Source organism: Corvus cornix, chromosome 9, assembly GCF_000738735.6.
Source record: "Corvus cornix cornix isolate S_Up_H32 chromosome 9, ASM73873v5, whole genome shotgun sequence".
In the NCBI taxonomy this organism is placed as follows: domain Eukaryota; kingdom Metazoa; phylum Chordata; class Aves; order Passeriformes; family Corvidae; genus Corvus; species Corvus cornix.
In genome coordinates, this window is record NC_046339.1 from 10,785,549 (window position 1) to 10,804,905 (window position 19,357).

General features: G+C 42.0%; 1 long non-coding RNA gene across 4 annotated transcripts in view; it reads left to right on the forward strand.

The window, feature by feature from the left end:
• LOC104687930 overlaps positions 1-17,935 on the forward strand; it is a 93,186-nt gene extending 75,251 nt beyond the window's left edge. For 3 of the 4 annotated variants that reach the window (XR_005602687.1, XR_002273369.1, XR_002273371.1), the window contains 3 exons: positions 9,644-9,736; positions 10,863-11,021; positions 17,166-17,935. This is a non-coding gene — a long non-coding RNA (uncharacterized LOC104687930). Of the gene's footprint in view, positions 1-3,808; positions 4,004-9,643; positions 9,737-10,862; positions 11,022-17,165 lie in introns of all 4 variants that reach the window. The other variant, XR_002273370.1, reaches the window with a different exon arrangement.
• The last annotated feature ends 1,422 nt before the right edge of the window (positions 17,936-19,357 follow it).

A 19,357-nucleotide genomic window follows, 5' to 3' on the forward strand; every position in this document is an offset into this window, starting at 1 on the left:
TGCCACCCACTCTCTATGGATTGGATGTTGCCATGCCAAATCAAGAAAAACATTATTATAAACTTATCCTTTTAAACAGCTGACCATGGCAGTGAAAATATCTATGAAATACTTTAAAAAGATCAGAGGCAATGGACAGTATGCAAGAAAATAGACTGGAGAATATTTATCCTACTTAGGATATAAAGGGCAAATTTTAATTTATATTTCTAAACAGACCAATAAAAGACAAAATTAATTTTTGGCTAAGACCTTGTTTAAATTATAGCTGTTGCACTGAAGAATGGCTTCACAATACTGACCAATTCATGGTCAGTTAAATTACTTTAGTAGGAATAGCAACACTAGGAAAAACCCAAAGACCATGACAGTTTTTATTTCAAAAACATTGTAATATTAAGAAATTTAATTTATTTTAATAACGTTAATGAGTGGAAAAATTAACTAAGAGTGTAAGTACTGTACCTGTATAGTGGAGAAAACATACCTGTTCCCAAAATTCACCTAACCCCCCAAAAAGTTACTACAGTTAAACAATGGAGGAAGGGGACAATAAAATGGTGTCTTTAAAAAAGTGGAAATCACACCTAAACAAAGAAATCAGAGAGGAATATAATTTCTTACAAGATAAATGTAAACTTACTGCAACACAAACTAAAGTGGTCTGAGGAGTGACTCACAAAAACCATGGAAATCGTAACAAATTTCCTTCAAATACGACAGGAACTGACAGGTTCAGCAAATACTCAAGGTGTAAAAGGAGGTCAGCAAACCCACTGACAGCAGAGGCACTGCCTGCACAGCCAGTAGGAAAGTCCTCCAAGGTTTGAGCCCAGCAAATGGTATCTAATTGAATTGTTGGCAGAAGAGCTTTTAAAACAGACGTGAATGAAATGAACAATAGCGAATCACCAGGACAATATTCACTCAAATGTTCTAAATTGCTCTGGGGTGAAACTTCTGGGTTCAGTCAGCCTCAATCCCAGCAGAGGTAACTAATGCAACACCAGTCCTAAAAAGTGTTCCTGCAGGGATGAAAAAAACTGCAGGTGCCTCAAGTCTGGCTTCTCTACCAGGAAAAATGGAAAGGAAATTACAACAGATTTAGTGGCAGCATACGTAAATACGATATAGTGCGGGCGTGCTAACACGACCCTTGTAAACTAAAGGCATGCACTGCAAACCCTGGAGATCTTCAAAGGAGTGAATAAGCATCTGGAAAAGCATGTGACACCTAATATAGTGTGGTTGCGGTTTTGAATGGATTTTGAAAAGGTCTCAGCAAGGTATGAAGAAAAAGATACCTGTAACTAGCCAATTTTCACACTAGAAAATGTTCATGTTCCTTTTAGTGATCCTTTCGGGGTGAGGAGGGGAGGGCAGTTCTTGTAGAGTTTCTGGGGCAGGGGAAACTATGTTGTTCAACAGCCCTATCTGGAAAAAAGCATTAGTAGGGAGGGCAGGGAAGTCATTCATGCCAAAAAATCACTATCACAGTGAAAACTAAACTTTTTTTGGTCCTTTTCTCAAGGGTCTTGAGAGACTGGGCAATAGAATGGTAGACAAAAGTCAATGTTAATACACATAAATAACACAGGGGAAAATAATCCTGACCATTCATGCCTCTAGGTTGCTATGTTCTCTGTGGTTTCTGTACTCAGGAAATTGATTAATAAAGTCATGGTTGCTCATTTTCCTGAAATGTCAGGTAAGTACTAGAAGTCCTATAAATGTCAAAGAGAGATTTTTGGAGGTTTTTTAATAATTGACAGCAAAATAAAAAACTTATGCCACTGCAGTATATAGAGGAGAGAGACAGAGATGTGGATCTTCCTGTAGTGTTCCTGCATTCTTGGCTGCTGCATGTAGGACTGTTCACTCAATTTCAGAAAAGATGTATTAGGAGTAGAAAGCATAGAAAAGAGCAGTAAGAATAGCTAGAAGTATGAAATCTCTCCTTTTTTTTTTTATGGAGAAGTCTAAATAAAGTAATGCTTCTCAGCCTTGAAAATGGAAGAAGCATTTGACAGAGGATCATAAAATCATGAGTGATATGGAGGAGATGAATGGGAACTGACCATTCCTTTCTTCTTGCAACATAAGAGCTAAGGGTGCTAAAGAAACTAGATCGAGAGGGGCATTGAATAAATCGTGTACTTTTAAAATTATTTTATTGTGTAAGTGATGACAGATACTGGAAATAGCAAAATGAAATAACTTTAAGAGAGGATGAGTCAAAATTCTGTAGGATCCATTCACCAGAGACTTGCAAACACAAGGGCCTGTGTGGGCTTGGAGATTGCTTCTAGTCCCTAAATTGCCAAGGGCCAGAAGCTGGAGGACTGTGGCCATTCTGTGCATGGCCTGTGTTGTGTGGTTGTTAAGTATCTGCTTTTGGACAGAGTTGATGGTAGACTGCTGGGCTAGATAAAGCCTGGCTTTACCTGCACCACCATGTTTATATCCCTATTCTGCTAAGGTTGAACCTGCTTAACTCCAAAATTTGTTTCCTCCTTTGTGTTGTCCCGTAATTCACTTGGAAACACTCCTTTTCCTTTCTGTAGGTGTGTGTGAGCTTTTAGCCCAACTGCCAATACTCAGCTTTTCCTGCTTGATGTACAAGCTTCTGCATCCTGACCCTATGGATCCCTTTTTTATATTTGGAGATCAGCAGTGTGTGTTTTCTTTTAAAAATCACAATATTTCAGCCAGATTCATGAAATCAGTTGATTTATAAGCCCTGAGTTAACAATGCGTGTAAACAGAGGACTAACTTTACTCATGTGCTTAAGTTCTGTGCATCTCAACCACATGCTTAAGTGCTTTGCCAGATAAAAATAGAGCATGATTTAATAGTAAGCCTGACTTTCCATTGTGCTATTTTAGTTTTATGCTGATTTAACTCCAGCTAACTCAGCCAGGATACAGGACTTGGTTTGGAGAAGACAGCTTTGGTCTGAAAACAAGTTATTCCAAACCCTAGAGCTGGAAGAAGTTCTCTAGGATCAAAGATTTACAAGAAGGGTTGTGAGGGCAGAGTGTTAGGCTGCTTCTTCTGGATTCATGATATGAGTTTGAGTTTCATGCTGGAATTGCACAACACCCAGATACAAGTGGGTGTCTGGCCATGCTGACTAAGTTAAAAGCATCCAGATGTGAATGTTTTGGCTATGGAAACTTTTGTGCTTTGAATGTGCTAGCCCAGTTTCCTTGGGAGAATATTTGGACTTCTCCCTCTGCTAAGATTTCTTTTTCAGCATCATTTAAAATGTTGAGCAATGTAGTCATTTGCCTATAATACAATATATGGATCGGCCCCTTGAAAGCTAATCACAGGCCATTTCAACTGGATTTGCCTAAAATATTAACAGGTATTAGGAGAGAAAAAGTACTGTTCCTGTTTTGAACTGAATTGAAAAATCAAGAAACCTCAACAGGGCTTGAGAGAGGAATAGCTGGATATTGTAAATATTGCGCTAGAAGGATAAGATGCTGCACCCACCCGGATTTGATAGCAGTACAAAGGCATGGAAATGAGTCGGGAGACCGGATTCTTTAATTTCTAATGTTGCAAGCTCTTAAATCAGAGAATCAGCAGCCTGATTTTGTTTGTACTACAGTCACCCAGCAGTTTGAAAAGGAGACATCAGACTCTTCCTAAAATAATCTAGATTTATACTGATTGCTTTCAGCTCTGTGTGAATAGCTGACCTATAATTTGAAATGCTACTGACTTGAAATTGTTGAGAACTCTTAGTTTTGAGTCACGTTATTGAATGTATTTCTTTGTTCTGAATTGATTATTTAGTAGGGGAAAGGAGAAGGCATGAGAAGTCCCTTGAATCATTTGAAGGAAAGATTGGTCCTGCTCCACTGAAACCCTGGGTCTACAGATGTCCCCTAGGAGACCTTTAGTGAACATCAGACAAAGAATGGCAGTAGAATTTTCATTGCACTCTCTCAAGTAAGGGAAATGAGGAATCAGGACAGCAGGTGGTAACCTGTAAGTATCTAAAGGATGATGTAGGGAACATAGAGTAATATTTGTAATGCTTTGCAAGTGGCTGGGGGTTTTAAATTTTTTGCCTCTAGCTCTAATGTAGCCTGCAAAGGTTACTGATATCTAAATTTTGTATGTTCCTCTAGACGAAAAATATAAATGTGTTCTTATAGAAAAACTAGAGGAATTTCTATATCTCTGAGTTTCTTGAGTGACTTACCCCTCACATTTGTACTGAAGTCTTTCAGGACTGGTAAGATTAGTTTCCTTTTTTGGTTGGGTAAATGCAAACTAATATCAGATAGTGTAGGCAGCTGTGGATTGATATGAATGAAACATCAAAACTCATCAATATCTGCAGATATTTTCTTGACAGCAGTAGAAAATGTCAGGGCTGGAGCTGCAGGGTGCTGGAATGAATATTTTTTTGCCAGCACATATGCGAAGGGAAGAACAATTCCCTTGAGTCTAGAGGTAGGAAGAGTTACCTGCACGGAGATGTGTGGTAGCTTTATCTTTCTATCCCAGCAGAGGAATGCTGAAATAGCATCTTTCACTGTGGTGATAAAGCCAGACTAGTTTTGAAATGAGTGTCTGCTGTCTTCTGCAAATAAGATTGCAGCAGAGGGTTTCGTTGCTCCCCAGCCCCAATAAGAAATACGAATTCTTCTTAAAACACTTAGGAAAATATTATGAAAAAGCAGTGCAGGCTTTTTGGGCTGGTTTGAAATGGGTGTAGAGATACTATGACTAAAACAGAGGTGTAAGACTTGCCTTTAATGGGTACCTCATCTGGAGAAATTACATAAACTTCAGGGCTTATCTTGCAGTTCTGTGCACAGACAGGTGTGTGTGCTCTGTCTGAACATAGCAGAGACTAGCCTGGGTCACAGAAATTGAGCAAGTCATCTTCTCTGGGACCCCAAGTTGGGTTTTAGGAGTGTGGAGTTCCATTCCTCATTTTGTTATAAAGTTTTTCCGTGTCTTTCTGCCAGTTCTGCCAACTTATTGGCAGGTACTTTTTCATAGTACTACAGGCTAAAATATTTGTGCATCTGAAAATATATAGGGAGAAGTGCTCTCCCACTCTTGCAGAGAAGCAGTGGAAGGATTCCTGAGTGCGGTTATGCCACCACTCTGATTTTGGGACTGGAATCTCAGCCGTAGAAAAATGTTCTCCTGGAAACAGCAAACTAAGAGTGGGTTGTCCCCTCCTGCTGCAGCATATCCCCAAGTCCTGGTGCAAGGAACTGCTTTTCATGTGGTCAGTTACATGTCCCAAAACATTTACATGCATATGCACATGTTCTCTCTGGTTTTTTTGCACTTGAGCATAAAACACAAATCCCTTTCAGGTGTGAAACCTCCATATCCCCACCTCTGGTTTGCTGTGTATCTCACTAGGAGCAATATGGGTGCACAGATAGTGGCTTCTTTCACAGTGTAGTTGTCCAGCTCCAATTCACTGTTCCTTTTCCCTTGTACTGAATTGCTTGCTAATGCCAGTATAACCTCTGCTTCCCTCCCTCTCTCATCCTCAATGTAAATTGACTTGCTGCAACCTGCTACTCTCCAGAAATTACAGAGCCTAGGAAGATAATTTGTTGCTGGTGCTGATATCATCTGTTTATTCTAATGCACCAGTCGGGCTGTGCTCGCCTGCACACGGGGAGAAAATGACCTTCAGTAGAATCACAAACTTAACTCTGGAACAGCATCTCCCTCGGCAGCTGACTGCTGGGAATCTGAAGTTTTCAGGGAGGCAGCAGCCAAACCAGTGCAGAGCGGGGCTGCCCCCCAGGGCGGCAGAAGATAACCTAGAGCTTTTCTGAGAGTAAGAAAATATTGGAATACTCACAGCAGATTTGTGGCCTGAAAAAATGCTGTGTCCCAGATCTCTTTTAGGATGCTTGGATTCCTTGTTTTCATAAGAGTGAAAACTGCTTCTGCTACTTTGCTCACCAATGCCCAATTAGAGTTCAGTGCTAGTGCGTCAAGGAAGGTCTGATTAGGACATTCTCCCTTGGAAAATCAGATAAATAAGATAATAGAGTTTAAAGTAAATAATCCATAGGATTAATCCATCCAATCCATCAATTGGCTGACTGGTTGTGATAAAACTGATAATAGTGGCACAAAGAGACCCTGTTTTGTATCTTATGAATAAACAAAAGATGAATGTTTTCTCTGGGTAATGGAATAATTTTCACTTCATTGGTACTCGGGAGAATATTAATCAGGTTTAAAGTTACATATGCAAATCTCACTGGGTTTTTCTAACTCCAAATCCTAGAGGTACAAAGCTGAAGAACTTCCTAGGTCTTTATTTTGATTTCTGATAAGAAACACTGAGGAAGTTCTAGAGGCTAAAGAAATCTAAATTTAGATCAATATTTTAAGTAGATTGCTATGATCGTTAATAATTTAATATTCAAGGCAATTTAAGGATATGCAAGGAATACATAAGGAATAACATACTAAAGCAGTGTATCACTTGGAGACATCTGTTACTGTTTTTGGCAATTAACTTTGGTCAGCTTCAGTTGGATTAAAAAAAAAAATAAGTCCCTCTGGTTGATTATTACACTAATGTTGATGGGAGAACCTCTTATATGCCTTAAACTTGCTCCCATATGTATTCTTTCATCAACTCAAATGTTACAGTATCAAATAAGAAATAGCAGATGGAGTCCAACTGTTTCAGTTACAAATTTTAAAGTGGGATTTGTAAAGAGGTTTAAAGTGTAAATACATCAAATAATTGTGTTCCTAGTGGGATCCATTTGTTGCACTGAATTGCTTAATGGTGTGGCAGTGACTGTGAGAAGGGGTGAACTCCACTCTGCTGGTGTTAGCAGGTGATACAAGGGCCAGATTAGCATGGTTTGGATCCCCTGGTAGAATGGAAGTAGCAAATAATTTTTCTTTTCAGGATCCTACAGGTAAAGGAAATTAAAAATCTGAGATCTATGTACCAGATGGAATAGACCGGGCTGAGAAACAGGAATCTGGAAAATGATTGAGGGCTTGAATGCATAATTGGCTGAGTGTCATCTCTCACTCTAGTGCTGTGGCCAAAGGGTCTAAAGCAATCTTTGGATCCTTTCTAATGCCTGCGTGATATTCCCTGTCTCTGTACTCAGGGATTGCTTTACTGCTGTGTTTGGCATTGGTGCAACTACTTTGGGAACACTCCATCCAGCTGTGGTGCCCACAATTAAAGAAGGATGTTGAAAACCTGGCAATCTTTCAGAGAGGAGCCACAAAAATGACTGGGGGATTGGCAAACGCCTTACAGTGCAGTCCATCTCCTTAGCTTACCAAACAAGAAGTCAAGAGAAGTCTGGTTTTCAGGCATGCTATATAAGGAAGACAAATTCAGAAACAGAAGCTCCTTTGGGCAATAGTAGTATAAGAATTAATAGTCAGAAGTTGGATGAGTTCATACTGCATATAAGTCTTCAACTTTAACAGCGGAAACCGTTCTTGGAGCAAAAGTCAGAACTATGATTTATTTGCATCATTTGCAGTAGAGATTGGATGCTTTTCCCATCAGTTACACTCAGGTTCATGCAGGATATTCATTCAGAGCAGCCTTGTTGCTGGCATCCTTTCAGGAGTCAAACCTAGCTGACCACAGCTGCCCTCTGGCTCTGTTAGCTTATAGATCAGGATTTTCCTTCCAAACTGTTTGTGATCTAGAGACACAAAATCCTTCAAGATGCTAATTCTGCTGTCTGATCTTAAGCTCCATTCTTCAGTTTCATTGTAGGATTGGATAGAATGCGAATTTCTGGAAGAATTTGTACGTGAGATTTTGTTTGACCATATGAAAAGCTGAGGGACTAATGTTCATTTTAAAACCATTTATCTGTGTTTACAATTCTCATATCAGCACACAGCCTTTGGCAGGGGGCAGGGCAGGAGGTTTGGAATGAACAGTTAAAGTCAGGCTCCTTTCCTCAAAGCCTTGAAGTCATGGTCTGGCAGAAGGATCCACCAACATTTGTGAAATGGACAAGGGAGAGCAGAGAAGAGAAGAACCATCTCTCTGGTGCCAGGTCATACCCCTGATGCTCCCTGTAACAAAGCCTGACCTTGCAGTTTTGACTACCAGTCAGTCTCTGTGGTACCCTGTGGCCTTGGCTGTTACCCTGCCTTCCTCTCTGAGGAGAGAATTCCTCTTGGGCAGCAAAAAAGGCACATTGGCAATGGCACAGCAAGAAATTCTGCCTTTCTGCTGCCTACACTGTACATGCCCTGTGAGAATGAAGCCTGCCTGAAATCTTCCCCTGAAATCTTAAAAACAGAAATGGGCATGGCACATCTCAGTGTTCATTGAATTGGGATTGAATCCTAATATTCTTTGGTCAAACCTCAAGTTTGGAGGATGTCTGAGCCTTGAATTTGGGTTCTTGACATTTTAGAAATAGTACTTCTCTAGAACCACTCAAAACTCTCCAAATGAAACCAGATCTGTGGTTTTCCCCACTTCCCTACTGGGCTGCTTTGATTTCTGAGCCCTGGGTTTACCAAACAGAGGCCACTTTTCTTCCTCCTACAGAAAAGTATTGTCACCAGGATGATGTGAAGCAAGGAAATTTTGCTGAAGCCTTGATCTGAAATATTTTATTTCAACGGAGGTTTTTTGCTTACTTTCATGTCTGTATATAGCTTTCTCCAGAAGTTCTTTTGTAAGACTCAGACTCTGCTATGATTGAAGTTGATTCTGTACTCTCAGTTTTCCCGCTTTGATTGGACAAACTTCCTTTTTTTTATCCCTACCCAGACTGTGGAGACAGCCCAGCACAAGGACCCACAGTTGGTTGTGGTCCTGCACCAGGCTCTCCATGCTGACACCTACACAGGGCCCTTGGGTTTTTTTGGGCATCAGAACAGGTGTGGTTATTCAATTGCTCATGCAAAGCTGGGCTTTTAAAATCCCACCCCCCAAGAACTCTAAGAGATACTTCTGGTTCATTTTTTCTCTTTAAAGCTCTTTATCAATGTGGTAGATAGAGATGTAGTTCCCTGTTTCATCTGAAGGCATTTGGTATCATGACTGTAAAGTGATATAAATATTTTCATTATCAGCAGTTGATAGGCATTCAGGGTAGGTTGTGGGATGATTACATTTGATACCTTTGTGGAGCAATGGTAGTAATATCATGAATAATATCTTTTAAAATACATTCTGTTTTATAAAGAAGTGGCTTTGGTTTGGATCAGTTGGAAACCTCTGGAACAATTTAATAATAAAACTAGAAAGAAATTGCTCCTTCTTTAATATACTTTCAATATTGGGTCTCCTTAGTCAAGAAAAGATTGCTGTCGAAATTAACTTTGTGAAGATCTAGTCAAAGCAAAAATAACACTGAAATAGTGTTGATTCTTACAAGATAAACATTCTTTCTGGAGCTGTTCTCGAAGGACATTTCACCTGGAACAATAAGATTAGGTGAGAAGGAATAAAAAAAAATAGTTTCCTAGATGTTGCAAGGTCTGATTTTTTGTAAAATAAATACATTGTATAATTAGATTGATGAAAGCCCTGTTTCTATAAGGGTCAGGATAAAGTGATAAATTAACTTGTGATTTCCACACTTTCAAAACTCAATACCTTTCATACTTGTATTTCTCTAGGTTTCCAGAAAAACAGATGAATTGACTCTGTGTGTTCTCCGGGATAATGTGTATCAGAAACCCTATATTCTCCCTCAAAAGATGCCCTGCATGGTAAATATTACGTCTTCACCCAAACTCTCTTTGCATGTCAGCCTTCTAGCTCCAAGCTGTTCCATTTGTCTGCAGAGAGCAAAGGGTGAATCACTGTCTTAATTAAGGTCAGCGTGTGATACCTTTGCTATTCTTCCAGTTATTCGCAGCTGGTGAATAAAGAGTTAAAAATAGGACATAGACTGTCCTCTTCTGTGGTCTTTACTGCTAGCCCAGAATGTTTATAGAACCTTTCTCAGTGATAGTGTCTTTTGATTAATATTCACAGTTCTATCCAGAATTTTCTTTAAAAGCCTAAGTTGAATGCAGCCCACGAGATCAATTGAATTGTGTTTGCCAGTACATCATTAGCAAGTCAGGCCATCGGTCACACTGGAATTTTTTTCAACCTAACTCTGAGTTGATTGATCTTCATAGTTTTAGTGCCCCTTGATAGGTTTATTTTTGTGTAAAGCACATCAGTAGAAATATCTCAAATCATATCCATTTCTGAAGCTCCAGCTAGAACAGTAGTTGAAAGTCAAGGTCAGGATCTTAAAAGGGGGGGGAGAGACGAAAGAGGGAAGTGGGGTTTACATCAGTGCAGTGTTTTCTCCCAATAACTTGTATGAGCTTCATTGCAGGCCCCAAGGGAAAGAATTTTCTGCTTGGGCTACAGAAGGGAGTGTTGAAGTGTTGGGAGAGGCAGGATGAGAAAGCAGCTATGTTGTTCTTAGAAAAGCTCCATTGGCAAACTAGCACAATAATTTTGCAAAAGGAAAAAAGTCCTCCCTGAGAAGGAGAATTTTGCTGACAAGGTGTTAAGAGATGAAATATCTGCTTTTATTTCATTCTGTTCTCTAAAGGGATTTAGAATTTTGCTGTGTAGCTCTTTCATCCCAAACTAACTTTCAAAGTAAATCCAGTTCCCAGTTCCTCTGCCAACACACTTTTTAAAGGTGCAACAGAGCTCTGTTTTCAGAACTTCATCTTGTTTGAAATTTGTTGAATTTGTTGGGTTTTTTCTGGCCTAAAGTGAGCACGAGTGCTTTGTGTTCTGTAAAAATAGTGGTAACATGGTTGACTCCTGCAGGAGTCAACCATGGCCAGATGTTTCTAATATTAGGTTGTATGTGATTTCCTCCAGGATTAGAACAGAGATCAAACAAAGGCTCCTTAATGCTGCTTGGAGGCTGATCTCTGGCCTCATCCCTCTGTTCCAGTGCCACAGTTGGTGGGCAGTGCTGGGGACCACTTACTCTCCCTTCTAGTGCTCCAGCTGGATCACTGGCACCAGGTCTTTAAGGTATGTTACGGCAATGATAAAAAACAGCGTTATAAGATTGCTGTAGTGCTTGGATTCAGCTTGTTGGTCTGGCCTTTCAGTAGGTTTGTAATGGCACCAGAAAATGGTTTTGACCCCTATTCCTCCTGGATTGTCTGTTACTATTCAGAGTCTCTCCTGCAGGTGCGAGTATCTCTTTCAAAGAGTGGGTGAAAAGACTGAAGGAGAAGGGTGCTCTGTGTGTTCAACTTGTATCAGCATTGAAGCATGTGTAGCTGTTCCCCCATCAAGGCACGCTAAGTAGGGACACCTCACAAGGTGATGTAAGGGCTGGATTTTATGACCTGAATGCAAAACCTGTATTAGTTTCAACCTGCTTCTGGTAACATGTGTCTAATGCTAAATTATCTCTTTCATGTGGTTTTTGTGTTATACGCTAACCTCAGATTGCTTTCATGTGTTCAACTTTCACGAGTTCAAGAGTTTTGCAGGAAGAGCAGTGAAATGTGTTTTTGTCAATCTCTTTAGTTTTTGGGCCAAGCTGGGTTTCCAGTGGGCAATTGGAACAGCACTGACTGCCTGGAGGAGCAGGAGTCAGCAGCCTGTGTGGTGCAGGCATGTGTGAGTGCATGTGCATGGAAGTGACTACAGAGGATGCTGCTTGGGAAGAACTGTAATGGTGCAGGTCAAAGGCTAGAACAACCCAGTGACAAGCACAACATGTTGGATTGGGAAGTAACACTACAGAGTCCATATTGTCTTAAGCATCTGTGTTCCTAGAGATGTAGATGTGAGTGTGTAAATGATAGCCCTCTCAATGTTTCCTGCTGAGAAATGCTGTGCCACAGTAGGGGGCTGGACTGATGGCTCTAGGGCTGCTGGGCTCACTTCTTGCTGACCTTCTAAGCCTCAATCTGATTTTTAAACTAAAACTAGTTTTAGATACCTTGGGAAATACTTAAGATGAGTGGCTTCCCCAGCTGGTTATTGAGACAGGGTTAGTACCAGCATGGCAATAGTCATGGGGACTTCGTGCTTGTCATGTTTTCATGTGGATTTCCTGCCTTTAAAGCCAAGTATCCACAGCCCCTAAATCTACCTGGGCCCACAGTGGCCTTCCAGAGACTAGCCATGGAAAGGATGAAGCGAGCAGCCCCAGGGGGTTGTCCTAATGCCCATGGGGAGGCAGGAGCAGGGAGGCAGGGCAGTGCAGGGGTTACAGCCAGGCTGGGGGAAGGAGCGGAGGCGTGCCAGCATGCCAGGGATGCTTCTTCCAGACTGCCCCTGGCCAAGGGCTGTCACTGTGATGGATGCCACAGTGTGGGCTGGCAGACAACATCTTCCTTAGGGGCTGTCTCTTTTCTTCTGCACAAAAAAGCCCCAAACCTCCCCACTTGCAGCACCTGCTTTGCTCCTCCGTGCTGCAAATCCTCCCTGGAGGAAGAGGTGGGACAGCTCCTTCTGTCTTTTCCTGAGTGGGATAATCTCAGCATGAGTCACTTGCAGCAGGATGTGGACCCTGTTTCTTTGGAAACTGCACCCAGCTAGCAGCTGCACAGCTCAGCACGTCCGTGACACAGCTTCTGGAACAGGGCAGGGCACCTTCCAGACTGAAGCACCCAAGGGCAAGGCTTGAGCATGCTCTAATTTTGTGAATGGCTCTTGCCTGAGAGCAGGACGTAATGACCAGAAAAGGGTGGGGATACTGTAGATCCATTTCCCTCATTCTTGGTGTCCAGTTAGTACCCTCAAACTGTTCACTCCTGAGCCTACAGGGAAAGCCACAGGAGCAGTGAGCTCTCTATTACAGATACTGGCTGTAACACAAAGGGAGATATTGGTTCATTGATCACTTCATGGTCTTGGTTCATATCTCATTCGGGTTTCTTGGTGGCTGAGGTGTATTCCTGAAATGTTCGTTTGAGTCCCAGCCTTTTTGCTGTGGGAATCTGCCTTGCTCCTGCCTGAGTCTTCTTCTTTTTTCCTCATTTTAAACGTATCTCAGGAGATTATCAAATATCTCCTAGACCAACACCTTCCTTTCCTCACAGAAAGGTCTACCCTCCCTTTGAGTCATTGGAAAACACTACCCCAAAGCCATTTGCTTGGGCTGAGTGACACGCTGGGCGGTTAATGAACCAGCACAGCTGTGTCCAAGCATCCCAGCAATGAATACGGGCTAAAATAGAAGCCACAAGCGGGAAACATGCAAACCCTTCCTGTGCCAGAGACGAAATCCAGGGAATGCTGGGCCGGATTGCTGGCTTTTCACGCCTCTCACTAAATAAATCCCAGTCTGCAGTCCACCCGTCCGCTCTGTCTGAGTTGGTGGCTCCTTAAAAGCTTTATGGAGGCATTTCCATAGAGGCATCTTCCAGTAACAACAGAAACCCTCACACAACACCTTTAAGGTAGACACATGTAATTAGGCTGTTTTTCGGGAAGCTGGTTTGATGCAGGCAAATGACCCTTTGCAGAGTTTAAATTACCAGGTTGCCCAGTTTTTAACCTCACAAAGATTTTGTTACAGTTAATCCTTTCCTGATGGTCCCTGCACCCTGTTCCAAGTAACTTCCATGGTACACCTTAAGTCTATTTAAAAGAAAGGGTGGAATACTTGTCTCACTTATTCCAGCAAGGAAACAAATCTAGGCCAGTCAAAAGATTTCAACTAATATTGGATGATACTCAAAATATGAAGATCTTTGGGTTGTTTAATGAACCAAATGTGGTGAGTGGAAGAAAGTTGTCTAGCTTTTAATCAAGGTTTTTGCAACGCTGGATGCAGAAGTGGAAGCAGTAGTTACTGTGTAGCCAGTTCTCATAATTTTATTCTGAATTTTGCACTGTGATGCTTTTATTAAAAAAAAAATAAATCTGTTTACATCTAAGAAATTTAATTCCCATAAAAAACAACCAACCAACCACCAAACTCCCCAAACAACCCAAAATGTGTTTCTAGCCCTTACGCTTATGTAGAATATGACCCATGTACATCCCAAAGTAAAATAAAAGTACCTCACCGAATCTTACCGTTTCTGAGTCAAGCCCTGTACACTCATATTCCATTTTGCATTTAACTTTTTGTGGTGTTGGCATTTCTGCAGTTATAAGTCAAGGGCTGCCCTGAAGCAGTGATTTGATCTCCCTTGCCTGAGCTTGCCCCACAAAAGCCTATCGGTAATAAATATTATCCCAAGTGACTGTGGTGTAAGTAATGGCATTCCTTGCCCAAAGATCACCCCCGAAACATCACTCTCTGTTCATGTTTGGAAAGAACTGTTGGAGAGAAAGGTGCAAATGACTCTTGCCTCTGCTCGTAATGTCAGATACAGTTCACCTGGACACCAAGAACAAAATAGACCCAGCAGAACCCAAGCAGTCTCTAGTTCCTGATGTCTGCCCCTGTTTTTCTGGTGATGCCCATGTCTGAGGCTGTGCTCAAACCACCCTCGCCTTCCTTTTCTATAAGGAAGAGCTCTTCTGGTGTGGCAGCCCAGGCCAGCTGTACATAGATGTGCACCTTCCCAGCAGCAGCAAGGCCAGGCTCACTCTAAACAAGGACTGATGCCTTGGGCCTGAGCTTGGCCAGCAGACACCAATATAGAAAGATGTGAAGGACATCAGACCCTGCATTTAAGGCCTCTGTGGCTTGAATCCCCTCTTTTTCACCAGCACCATGGCTCCAGCATTGCCCTGGAGAGCCTTCCACACAGTACTGTGGGATAAGCCCAGGCACTCCCTCCTGCACTGCCCACGGGAGGTGAGTGTCACTGGTGATCCTATGAGGAAAGAATGAGTCTCCTTTTTTAGTACTCCTTTCTTCTTCCTTCTTTTGTTTGCAAATAGAAGCAGTAGAGGGTGGGAGGATGTGGAAATATGCTTCATCTGTATTTTTAATTGAGTACTTTGCCTTTTAGGCTTTGCTGTAAAATATGATAGATTTCTTCAATAATAATTGCACTGGGGAAAAAAAGCTTCATCTGAGTTGCATAAGACTTGCTTTATCCAGGCATGTGGTTTTATAAGAGCTTAAATGTGATTATCTAGGAAAGACCACAAGCTTTTGTTTAGTGATAAGGAGGGTCAAAAAAAATTAAAGGAAACACAAGCCATAAACCTCTGTCTGAAGGCTGTTTTGTTCCACCACAGTACACTAGTGATTCTCCCTGGAATCAGCATGTGGTTCCCTTATCTTGTGGTGGGGAGATAGAAAGTCCCTGGGGAAAGCAGCAAACTGCCTGAGTCTTTGAGTCAAGGAATGGAAAACAGAGTGTGATTCTCGGAGTCCCTGTCCCTAATCCATCCTTAAATATTCCCATAGTTCTGTGCAGTTTGAATTCCCTTAATTACGTGATGGATTTACAGTTCAACATTTCAGATATAATTACCTCATTATCAAAAACAAAGGAGACACGTGCTAGTCTGAAAGAGTAAAGACATAGCCCCATGGAGAGGGATTAGTTCATCTTGTCTTTTCCTCTCACACATGCACGTGCAGATATTTCTGCACAAGTCCCTCTATATCTACTTGTGAGTGTGTTCATTGTTCCTTGGCTTCCAGGGCTGCCCTTTCTTCATGCCTCTGGGAAGTGGTTGAAAAGTCCTTTGATTGATTAAGTTCATGGTCATCATCATAGGCTTGGGTACCAACAGGGTCCAGCTATTTGAACTTTGATATATATGGCAAGACTAAACGGAGCTGTTGAACAGTGCTTCCCAAGGTTTGGACAACTGGAAACCTACTGGGCATCAGACAAGAGCACTGTGGCACTCAGTGAAATCACTGTACCTGGTTCATAGAAAGTAAAATTCTTCACATGAATGTTGGCTGTGTGAGGCACTAAATCTCATTTGTTAAATCATCTCTTTGGAGTTCTTTTTGCATTTAAAACAGGCAATGTGTCTGCAGGATCTTCCATACCTTGCTTATTCTCTCACTGGAAATATCTTGAGTTACTATTGGGACCTGGCTGTTGAAGGAATTGACTGCAAATGGAAGGAGGGCTGGACTCCAGTGTTCTGTTTGCATTTAGACATTTTTATGAAAACTATTCACTTACCACTATCCAGTCAAACCGTTTGAGTCCACACCCAAAAATAAACATGATAACTGATACCCTTTGCTACCTGCCTTTGCTAGGTGGACATCATTAAGATTGGACCACAAGTAGTGAAAATTAATTTAAAAAAAAAATTAAAAGATGCCTTTTAAGGTAAGTAGTGCTGGTACAACCGAGGGATACTGAAACAAAGGGCAGTGAGGTGTGTATGTGGACACACAATTTTGGAGAATGACACTGAAGAATTAGCTCCATTACAGCAGGGTGGTGCCATTTCTCATATCAGTCTCCTTCATCTCTCTGTGCCCTGTGCCAGGAATAAAAGGTTGTGATGATCAGTGAAACAGAAACAGCTACCTGATGGTCCTGTTGTGTACACACTGGGGGTGTCCCCTTGGAGACCATAGGCAGCAAGGGCTGCATCCCTGTTTTCACCCAGATGCTGGGAGTTGCTTGGAGAAGCCCGTCCATCAGGCAGGTTAATTGGGGGCTTCATCAGCACTGGCCCTCCTTGTTGTGTGGCTTCTTGCTGCCCCTGCAGAGCTCCCAGAGGGGAACAACTCGGTTACCAAATCACCCCAGGAGAAGAGGAGAGTTGGGCTTTGGGCACTGTTTTTTTGCTTGCAGCCACATGTGGCTGTGCAAGTCATCCAGGAGTGAGGCCACTAAATCCTCGTGGGGGCATAGGCTTCTTCTGCCTGTTTGCAGCCCTCTGCCCTGCTTACCAAGGTGGTGTCAGAGGGCTGCCTTGGCACAGCCTGTGGTCCTCCAACGGGGATTAATCCCACTGAATGTGGACACGGCAACGCCTACACCTGAACTGTCTAGACACCCCTTCTAACAAGCAAAAAGCAAGAGGTGTGTCTAGGGGCTGAGTCACTTTAACCTGACATCCCACACAAGCCTGGCTAATCTTCCCTAAAAATATGCCAGTTTTTTTCCAGCAGCTGTGACACAAGCCCAGAGGGCTCATGTTGGATGGAGATCCTGGGCTGTAAGGCAAGCTGAATCCCTCTCTCTGTCTTTGTGTTGGCCATGGCCATGTAAAGCATCAACAGATGGGAAAGCTGATTTGTTCTGTACTTGTCTTTGTGTCTTCCAGGTCTTCTGCTGCTTCTGGGGTTGAGAAAGGAACATCCAGCTATCAAGTCAGTGCTCCATCTTGAATTTTTATATATCCCTCTTCATCTTATAATGAACTGTACACCTGGAAGTGTGCCTCAGTGTGGTCAGTGCAACCAGCTGGGCACAGTGCTGAGCAAAGATTGTATCTCCTCTCTCTAGGAAGTCAGAGCTACCATCAGTTACACACAAAGTCCCCAAATATCTTGGTATCTCCTTTGCCCAAGCATGAGACCATGATATCACCTACTGTGCTGGGGGTAAGTTGGGTTCCCTCAGCAAAGAAAAGCCTACTTCACCAGGCTTCAAAAAAGAGGGGAGATTTTAAGTGGCTTTTAACTGTGTGGCTGGGGGCCTGCTAGCTGCTCTCCAGTTCTGGGCTGCTTCCAGATCCTGGTGACAGGCACGGCATTCAGCAGGTGCTCTAACAGCCAGTCCATCAGAGCAGCAGTATATAAATCAGAGGATGGAGGCAAGAAACCATTGGGGTCAGAAGCTGGCTTTAGGAGTATGTTTTCACCCATCTGAAATCTGTCCACTGTCTGAGATGTTAAGCCATTTTCTGAGCTTCTCATCATTGTGTTGTGCTGTTTCTTTCCGTCCAGTTTGTATAAAGAACAAGCCTTTGGGGTAGAACTTTTCTGCCTTTGACACTCCCAATCCATTCTTGCAAGTTTATGTTTGTTGCTGTTGTTGAGTAACCTGTAATAAATAATGTTTTGGTCAAGACTCTTAAAATGGATACGTGAACCTCAAAGCATCTCTGAGTCGTCTGTACCATGAGGACCATTGCTCCTGATTTAGGATTAGGTGAGGCACTGACATCCTAGGGCATTTTAGAGTGAGACCAGACAACCAAAAATTTGTGCTGTATTGTATTTAGGGAGATGTAGCATCCCTACAAGGAATCCTGCACACCTGGATGTAGACAAAGGAACAAAGTCCTGAACAGTCTAAAAGAAAATACCTCCTCCATCCAAGAAATGTGGGTTAGACAGGAGATTTTTGCCTTGTGCCTCCTGCTTCAGTTTAGAGTTGATCAAGTAACTTCCTTCTAGAGACAAAGTGTTTCTGTAAGTGGCAGAAGAAAAATATTGCAGAGAAAAAACCTTAGGCCTTGAATTCCAAAAATACTGTCTCCTTTCAAATTAAGATTTATAGGCAAGAAGACAATCTCTCTTACAGAGTTTTTCCTGTCACTTGGAGTCCACTCACTGGAAACAAACATACAGTTTAAAAATATATTGGAAGAGCAGCTTGGACACAGAGAAAAGAATGACCTGTAGTCTTAAAAAACAGAGAAGCTTTTCAGTAGCTTGGGGCTTGGAACAAGAAGCTAAAAGTTATGTAACACCAGTGAAATTTGGGGCATTCTTGTTACCTAAAAAATAACCGTTCTTGGCTTCTCACATTAGTATCTCTGCTTAGGGATTACGTTAACTGTTTTGTGGGGAAGCTGGATGAAAATCTGCAGCTGTGGTGGTGAGTTTTCTTCAATGTGTGAAGGGTCAGGATGAGCGAGTGGTTGGGTCATTTGAGGGCTGGTGTTCCTGAGCCCTCTTTGCCTGGGATCCAGACAGCCCTTCCTGCTGAGAAACACTGTCCTACTTCTTCAGTGCGAGACAAACAACAGAAGCAGTCAACTGTTTCCAGTTAATGCTACAAGCATGAAGTGGCTTCTGGAGTTATCAAAGCGGAGGTAACACAGCTCCTTTTTTGCTCTCCCTCTTGTTCTTTGTTTTATGAAGATAGTTTTGGTTCTTGCAAAGTTCTAAGAGATGTTGTGTGGGATTTTTGCAAGGAAAAGGTTTGGTTTTGCTCTCATGCTTCAGCTCCTGAGGATGAAGAATGGCCTGGACAGAGCTGAGGATGCCCACGTGCACCTCCGAGGTGGAAACAATGGGTACCACTAACTGTATTCAAGGACACAATTTCATCTTCAGCATGAGTGGAAAGTATGTGGGAATGCTTAATAGCTTTTCCTAAAACAAAACAAAAACCTAAACAAATTGCCCCCTCCCATAAAAAACCAAAACAGCAAAAAAAACCAAACCCCTCAACCAAACAACAAAACAAATAGAGGCATATGTGTTTCATTTAAAGAAAAACAAGCCCAGATTAAAAAATATATATATTTGTGTATATATATATGTACATGTGTATAACATCTTT